Below are 9,255 nucleotides of genomic sequence, written 5' to 3'. Positions count from 1 at the left end.
GGGATGGGGAGGGCATGGGGAGTGGCAAGGGATGGAGCTGTAGGGTTTGCAAGGATGTAACACGAAGCCTGGGATGATGGGCTCATGACTTGCTTGGCTCTTATGAGCTCTTACAGCTCTTATAGTGGCTGGAGATTGGGGGTAGGGGTTTCAAGAGTTAGGTGGTCTGATTTGTGGGTTCAAAATATCTTTCTAGGGCATAAAATGATTGCAGGAGGACCAACTGGGAAAAGAAGACTGTTTCTGTGTCTACCACCATGGAGGGGTCTGCCCCTCCATGATCACTTCCTTGAATAGCTCAAACCCATAAGCACCCACCTAAGAGCAGACCTAGGATGTCATTCAGAGAACAGGGACTGTGGGGGGGCCTGAAGGGCTCTTGGACCCAAACCCTATTTGAGAGGGGCACCCACTCCACCCTAGGCCCTTCTTCCTGTCCCAGAGGGCTGTTCCTTACCGGGGCTGCGGGACTCATGGTTCCTGGCCAGTCAGAGTAGCATTTCCCAGAAGGCTCCTGCTGGGGGGCATTTCTCTGAGCGCCTTAAGAGATAAGGGGATCAGGGAAGGTGCTACCAAGTGGGAGCCGGAAGGGGGAGGCAAAGAGGAGGCACATAGTCCCAGAGAAAATCGTCCTCTCTCTCTAGGCACTCCCCAACTTTCCCGACTTATCTCAGTCGCCGACTGTCATTCAGTTCGCTGGATAACAAATCATCCGTGATTCAGAGGTGGTCTTGGTTACGTTTGTCTAAGATTCCCAGAGTGGAGGGGCTGGGCCAGTCCTGCTCCCTGGGTCGGGGCGGGGCTAAATCTGCCTTCTCCTGCCAGGCAGGACAGTGCCATCATCCCAGCCTGGCTGCACCGCCTGGCTCTTTAAGCTTCCTTCTCGCTTCGGAGTTTCTGTAATCCTGACCTTGAATCACCCTGGCGCTTCGTCCTTTCGTACAGCGCGTGCCTTGCTGGGGGATTCGCCGTGGCCAATCCTATTAGCTGCTGAGCTCACCGTTTCTGTGCAGCCCCAGGAACCACCTCTCCTAAACCACGCTGTTTCTGACCCTGTGCCTTTCTCTGCCTGGAATGTCCCACCCCTGCCTTCGGGCTAAAATCTGAGCCTCTAGCTGCAAGGAAGGGAGTAAGGGAGGGAGTAAAGAAGGGAAGACAGAAAGACGGCAAAGAGGAGGAGGAAGAGAAGAAAGGATAGGAAGAAAGGAAGGAAAGAATGAAGGAAGGAAGAAGGGAGGAAGAGTAAAGAGGGGAAGGAGAAGGAGGAAGCGTGGAAAGATAGAAGGAGGGAAGGAAGGGAGGCAGGGAGGAGTGGAGCTAGCCTCAGGAAATCTGGGACTGGGGAATCCAGCCCTCTCCCCAACTTTCCTTGCTCCTCTCTGAAGAGCCATTTGGTGTCCTAGAAGAATGGGGGAACAGTGCAGTTTCTAGATGACATTGGATTTAGCAACTAGATGAAAGGGGAAGATTCTCCAGCAGCACTGTGGATTTCAGAGGGAGGACCCCCCCCCCAACAACACTCCCCAAAGAGCAGGTGCTATGGCAAGAAAAAAGGGAATGGTGCATGGTAAACTAAAACCACTGATCCTGTTACGGAATCCAAATGCAGCCCCATCTGGCTTGTGTCTCTGAAATATTGTTCCCCAACCGTCTTTGAGAAGCTGATAATAGGTATAGGCTCTACACAGGGAAAAAAAATGCACACACATATCACGTTTTGCATATAATTCCTAGGAGTTTGTAGACCCCAAAGCTGTGACAATTACTGCAGATTGTTTTGTTTAACTTCCAGAGCTGTGTAGACCATTGGAAAGAGTGTAAGCTGACAGGTGAGAGACTCTGTAAGCATAGCAGGAATCCTAGCTCCCAGAGTCTTGGCTTTGAGAGGTGGTTTGTTTAATCTACTAAAATGTAGATTAAGCTCACAAACAACTTTCAGGTTTCTCTCATAACTAGTGCACAGAACTATTGACAGAGGGGAAAAAAAAAGTATTTTGCTATTTCCAATGTCTCTAGTGGTTGAACAGCCCATACAATATATTGTTTAGAGAATAGTGGACTGACTCATCAAATTAAAATTTACTACTTCTATTTTCTAGAGAGTATGCTATCATGAAAATAACATGCTATCTCTAGTTTAAAATTCCGAAATTTGGGGCGCCTGGGTGGTTCAGTGGGTTAAGCCGCTGCATTCTGCTCAGGTCATGATCTCAGGGTCCTGGGATCTAGCCCCCCATTGGGCTCTCTGCTCAGCAGGGAGCCTGCTTCCTCCTCTCTCTCTCTGCCTGCCTCTCTGCCTACTTGTGATCTCTGTCTGTCAAATAAATAAATAAAATCTTAAAAAAAAAATTCTGAAATTTGTAATAAGGTGCAATTTGAGCAGAAGTAAAAACCAGTTATGTGAAAGGTTTTCAAATAATAATTTAGTGATATGGATACCATAAAATTCAGTCTTATTTTATTTTTAAATTTTTATTTTATTTTATTATGAAATTTTATTTTATTTTAAAATATTTATTTATTTATTTGAAAAAGAATGAGCGGGAGGGGCAGAAAGAGAGAGAAACTCAAGCAGAGTCTGTGCTGAGCATGAGCCAATGCAAATTTGATCCCAGGACCCTGAGATCATGACCTGAGCCAAAACCAGGAGTCGGATGCTTAATGGACTGTACCACCCAGGCACGCCTCAGTCTTTTAAAGTCTACAATTCAGTGTTCTTATATATTCAGAGTTGTGCAACCATTACCACTACCCAATTTCAGGACATTTTCTCATCCCAAAGAGAAACTTTACCCTTTAGCAGTCACTCTCAAACCCCTTTCCCCCCACCTCTGGGAAGAGCTGCTATCTACCTGGTCTCTATGGATTTACCTATTCTGGACATTTCATATAAATGGAATCATGTAATATGTGGACTTTTGTAATGGGCTTCTTTCATTTAACATGATGTTTTCAGGGTTCCTGTTATAGCATAAATCAGTACTTCATTCCCTTTCATTGACAAATAATATTCAATTGTATAGATATACCACATTTTATATATCCATTAGTTGATGGACATTTGGGTAGCTTCCTCTTTTTTAGCTATTATAAGTAATGCTGCTAAGAATATTGTGAGAATTTTTGTGTGGATATATGTTGTTATTTCTCTTGGGTGTGATATTGCTGGGTCATATGGTAACTCTATGTTTAACATTTTGTGGAACTGTCAAACTATTTTCCAAAGCAGTTGCACCATTTTATAATCCCATCAGCAGCCTCTGAGAGTTCCAGTTCCTCACCAACCTTGTTATTGTCCATCTTTTTTTATTATAGTTGTTTTAACTAGGGGAAAAGTGTTATCTTGTGGTTTTTGACGTGCATTTCCTTAATGGCCAACGATACTGAGCATCTTTTCATGTGCTTATTAGCCATTTGTACATCTTCTTTGAAGACCTGTTGATGCTAATCTTTTGTTCATTTTTAATTGGATTATTTATTTTTTATTGTTGGGTAGTAAAAAGTTTTTTAAACTAAGAATATTGTAGATAATTCAAAAATAATTTTGAAGAAAAATTAAGTGAAATGGTGTAAGGTCCTTCATGTTTCATGTTTCATTTGAGTAGAAGTGTTATGCGGAGGCTCAATGAACCCAGAAGGTGACATACTTCCATTTCCTGGATGGGAATGTCCAGAGAAAAACCCAGCCCATGAGAGAGGAGGATAAAGGAGCACAACTACCTCTTGGTGGGAAGCCACCTGGGGCAGGACGGGTGAGGGCGCTCATTCATCCAGTCTTCTTGGAGCAGAGGGGTTAGTTTTATGTGTCAACCTGGCTAGGCTATAGTACCCAGTTATTCAATCAAATGCTAATCTAGGTGTTGCTGTGTGCTATTTTGTGGATGCGGTTAACCTCTATAATCAGTTGACTTTAAGTAAAGGAGATTATCCTTGAAGATCATCCAATTAATTGAAGGGCCTTAAAAGCAAAACCTAGATTTTCCTGAGGAAGAAGACTGCTGTGCATAGTCAGTCTAGGGATTATAGTTTAAACCCTCCCTGCCTGAGAGTTTTCAGCCTATGGGCCGGCTTTACAGATTGTGAGCCAGAGCTCACAATCACGTAAGTCAATTCCTTGAGATAAATCTTTATATATGCATAAGTAGCCAACTGGTTGTGTTTCTCTGCAGAACTCTCAGTGATACAGGGAGGAAGTACATGTCTTCTTGTCCTAAACTTCCATTTGAATCTCCTGGAAACACCAGATTTTCTGATGGGAGGAGACCTGAGACCCTCCCATCTCAGAGGACATAGCACCCCATGCTCAGAACAACTGCTCCCTGAAAACTGCTCTGTTTGAATCATCATCTAGAAGCCCAAGTTTAATTACTGGTTCCACTGTTCTGTGTCTCATGCTTGCAATCTCCTGTCTTGAGATAAAAAGGTTTCCTTGCGCCTCCTGTGCTCTTGTCCAATGATCTTGACCTTTTATTTCAAGAGAAGTAATTCAGTTTTGAGAAGGATAAATGATGCTCTCTAGCTTTTCTTCAAGGTTTTTGTCTTGCACCCTGAAGGTCTTCAGCTCTTCATTTGCATGCTCATCTTGTCATTTTCTCTAGGACTTTCCTCCTCTTGCTCCAAAAAATGATCTTCCTGGACTGATAATTCCTCAAGAGACCCCATTTCTTTCTCTTGACAAGTTCAGGCACTTCATTTCCTCTTCCCTGAAGATTTTGATCCACACTTTTTCAATAGAGATTTGCTCAACCTGAAGAATTTTTTAAAAATTTATTTATTTTAGGGGTGCCTGGGTGGCTCAGTGGGTTAAGCCTCTGCCTTCAGCTCAGGTCATGATCCCAGGATCCTGGGATCGAGCCCCGCATCTGGCTCTCTGCTCAGCGGGGAGCCTGCTTCCCTCCCCTCCCCCACCTGCCTCTCTGCCTACTTGTGATCTCTATCTGTCAATTAAATAAATAAAATCTTTTTAAAAAATTATTTATTTTAGAGAGAGAGGAGGGAGGAAGCAGAGGGAGAGGGAGAGAATCTCAAGCAGACTTCCCGCTGAGCCCGATGTTCAATCCCGTGACCCTGAGATCATGACCCAAGCCAAGATCAAGAGTTGGATGCTCAACCCACTGAGCCACCCAGGTGCCCATCAGCCTGAAGAATTTTTTTTTTAAGGTTTTATTTATTTATTTGACAGATAGAGATCACAAGTAGACAGAGAGGCAGGCAGAGAAAGAAGAGGAAGCAGGTTCCCCGCTGAGCAGAGAGCCCGATGCAGGGCTTGATCCCAGGACCCTGGGATCATGACCTGAGCCGAAGGCAGAGGCTTTAACCCACTGAGCCACCCAGGCGCCCTGCCTGAAGACTTTTAAGATGACCTGTCATGTTGGCTTTTCTGTTTCCCTCTCTAGCAATGTTGATGTAGACTTGATGTGTCTCTCCATCTTGGGTATTTCAATGCACACTAGACTTTTCAACATTAGTCAATATCCTCCTGGCTCCTCTTGTCATAAATACTGTCTCCACCTCCTGATTCCAACCTATTACCCATGTTTCCTTTTCCAAGGTAACCTATCAGGTCTTTCATCTTTAGCTAACATTCCTCCAGAGACTTGATCTGACTCTTCATATGGGCCATGGAGTTCTATATGAAGGTCCTGAGTCTTTTGTTGCCTGTATGGTTTTAAATTTACTTTTGCTTTTTCCACTTGTACTTTTATAGATTTGCTTTCTTTGAATGGATTTGACTTTTTATGAATTGTGGATCTTTCTCATGATATAAGAGAGTGGCTTATTTTGATCTGAACATTGATTTTTTAAATTTCCTAGCTGGTTTACTGTTAGGCAGAAGATGGACCAAATCATGGAGTTAGATGTATCAGGGCCTCAGGTACTTCTGGACTTTTATCTTCTTCTATCTCAGGGTGAAACTGACAGGAGCTTTCATTCTACTAAACTATGCAGAATTGTTAATGGTGTGTTTCTTGACTCTGAGTCCTCTTCCTTCTCCTTCTTCTCCTCCTCCTCCTCCTCCTTTTTCTCCTCCTTCTCCCTCTTCTTCTTCTGTAATTGACAAAGGAAGTATGAATAATAAGAACAGGGGAGAAGACGTGCTCTCCAGAAAACAGGATTGCCTAGAAAGCCAGTGTAATCAGAGCAATATGTGGCAGAAACTGCTAGTTTACCCCTAATATTCATTCTTCTTCTCTTGCTTAGTAGAACCCTTGATTTACATTAGAACACATAGCCATTTGGAATTAAGATCACCTCTCTCAGCATATCATCCAGTTTATTGTGGCCATGTGAGTAAGTTCTGGCAAATGAGATATAGACAGAAGTGTCCTCTGCAACTTCAGGAAATGTCCCTGAGGGAAAGACATACATTTCTTTATCCCTTTCACCTTCTGTTGGTTGAAAGGGAGCCATATGGCTGAAGCTTGAGCTGCCGTGTTGGATCATGAGAGAAACATCATGTGTTGAGGATGGTAGAACAAGAGAAAAAAAAAAACGGGGTCCCTGAAACAGTGGAGGGTCAAGTCAGCTCTAGATTATTTATTTCCTGGATAAATTTATGTGAGAGAGAAATTAATATTTAGTTTAAGCCACTATCACTTTAATTTTTCTGTCACAGATAAATCTCATTCTAGTTAATGCTGTATTTGGCATCTAGAAATAGAGCACTGCAAGTGATAAAACTGAGGTGCTTAATTAATGAGTGTATTGGGCTGCAGATGGCAAGGACTCAGGCTTTGAAGACTGGAAAGCTTGTGACTCTTGTTACACAGTAGTAAAACTTTTGATCAAAAAATTGTGTGTTAGGGGCGCCTGGGTGGCTCAGTGGGTTAAAGCCTCTGCCTTTGGCTCAGGTCATGATCCCAGGGTCCTGGGATCGAGCCCCACATCGGGCTCTCTGCTCAGCGGGGAGCCTGCTTCCTCCTCTCTCTTTGCCTGCCTCTCTGCCTACTTGTGATCTCTGTCTGTCAAATAAATAAATAAAATCTTTAAAAAAAAAAATTGTGTGTTAGTTGCCTGTTACTGTGTGGCAAACCATCCCTGAACTTGATGGTTAAAACAATGAGCATTTTAATACCTCTCTAATTCTGTGGGTTGACTGTGACGTTCCCAACTGGGTGGTTCTTCTGCTGGTCTCACAGGGGTCTTCAATGAGTCCATGGTAGCTGGTGATGGAATATCAAGGATGACTTCATCGCATGTGTGAGTGGTATGGCTGGAAGGGCTGTCACCTCTTTCTCCATGTGACTTAGCTTAGGCTTCTTTACCTGGTAGCTGAATCCCAATTAGGCAAATGTGAAAGCTGCCAGACCTTCTTAAGGTTTTAAAGTTAGTCACAGGACCAGCCCAGATTTAAAGGGAGGGTAGTACATGGTTGTGAATCCTGGAAGAGATGGTTCATCCAGGCTGTTTCAGGCACTAGCTACCTCACCTTGAAAGGCAGATCATAGGCTACTTGAGGTAGCAATGCAGCATAGCAATGTAGAGAGGAAGGGAAATTTATTATGTGGATGTTTTCTGGCTCCTTCTTGCTACTTTTAGCAAAATCCTAGTAGAGAGAAAGAAATACAGAAGCTCAAACTGGAGTTAGCTACTCTGTACAGCTTTACTAAGGGAGGAACACTTTGCTATTACCTATAATCTGGGTAGACCAAGAATCCTTTAATTTTGAGTTTCATAGAGTTTTTGCAGAAACCCATTGCTCTGCACCAAAGCACTTAAGAGGGTTAACTGCAAAGTGGCAGCCTAAGGAGGAGTTAAGACAAGTGCCCTCTTCAGAAAAGCAGTGGGCTTGTTGGCAAGGAAGGATGTGTATTGTATCAGATCCAAAGAGAGCCATCATCCAGTTGGGAGAATGGCCAATAAGGAAAATATCAGAATTTCCAGACTTGAAAACCATGTCCAGATAAGGTCTTTGGCTGTGATAACTCACACTGGAACTGACTAGAACCAATTAGACCAAAGGTCTACTGAATTTTTAAGGAATTGTGCTATCAAGGAAACCTCAAACCCTGCCTGTAGAAGCCTCTGATTGCTCCACCCTCACAACACTCCTTGGGCCCTTGAACCCACGCCATCAGGAAGTAGACTTGGATGACTGAATTTTTCAAAAAGGGTATGCTCTCTCATGTTCTTTGTGGATGTGGCTATCCAGCCCTGGGCTTATTTGCTGCTTCTCAAAAATGCAGCTGATCTAGGAATTAAGTGGGGACTACTGATTTACTTACTAGTTTAACCAAGTTTTACCAAATGCTTCTTTGTATCAGGTATTATGTTCCTGCTGGGGATGCAGTTATGAAGGAAAGGAGAGGCAGTTGAGAGTCCAGAAGGCCCGGTAGGACCCATACTCACTCAGACTCATCATCTGTAGCCATGTCTCCTCAGTGAGGGCTTTTTGAAGGACTCCAGAATTTCCCACATCTGTCCCTTTGGCTGATCTCAGTGATGTGTATCCAGCTGCACCAGCTTCCTTGGTCAGTCTTGTTGGATATTTACAGGTCATGTCTGTATCTGGGCCTGCCATTGACATTTCCAATACACTGGTTGGGTAGGGTGCAGAGGTTAGGTAGGACTCATGGTCCTGGTGTTGTCAGAATATTCTTAAGACCTGACTGTGCAAAAATATTCAGAATGTTGTCAGAATATTCTTAAGACCTGACTGTGGCTTGCAATCTATATTCAGAATGTTGTCAGAATATTCTTAAGACCTGACTGTGGCTTGCAATCTATTGTCCCATGGCCCCTTTCATACACATCCTGCCTCGGCAGCCCATCCCACTTCCAAATGGGAAGAAAACTTGATGACAACAGTACGTATTTTTGAGATTACATTTTAGAGTTATGCTTTAGCAGGAGGAGTGTGGATATTTTAGATACTTATCTTCTAGTCATAAAAATGGCATAAATCCTGACCCTTTACAGATGAGTGCCTGATCAGGAGGAACTTTCATAAACAGCTTATCTGAGGCAGTTTCTGGTTGTACATGCAGAAAGCTGACTCTTGCTTAAGCAAAAAGTATGTTTTCGTTCTTTACCCCAGGCTCTGTGTGTCTATTGTATTCTTTTCTATCTGCCAGCTCTGGGAAGAAAAAAGTCACAGAGAAGGATTCTGATTGGCTCAGTTTCTGTCATGTGTCCATCTAGGGTAGGTTCTGTTTCCAAAAAAGAAGGGATAGGAGGGGAGGAAGGGCTGCTGAGAACAATATCCAATACATTTGGGTTAAGACAGCAAGACTCCTGGGAGGAGAACTTTATTCA

At 43.4% G+C, this 9,255-nt stretch overlaps 1 protein-coding gene across 1 annotated transcript in view; it reads left to right on the top strand.

The window, feature by feature from the left end:
- FAM168A (family with sequence similarity 168 member A) overlaps positions 1–9,255 on the top strand; it is a 240,668-nt gene that overhangs the window by 4,739 nt on the left and 226,674 nt on the right. The gene's annotated exons all lie outside the window — the stretch shown is intronic.

This window comes from Mustela putorius, unplaced genomic scaffold (genome assembly GCF_011764305.1).
Source record: "Mustela putorius furo isolate JIRA1106 unplaced genomic scaffold, ASM1176430v1.1 tig00003987_pilon_pilon_pilon, whole genome shotgun sequence".
NCBI classification, from domain to species: domain Eukaryota; kingdom Metazoa; phylum Chordata; class Mammalia; order Carnivora; family Mustelidae; genus Mustela; species Mustela putorius.
The sequence above is the reverse complement of the archived record's forward strand: the minus strand, read 5'-3'. Positions and strand labels throughout refer to the sequence as shown.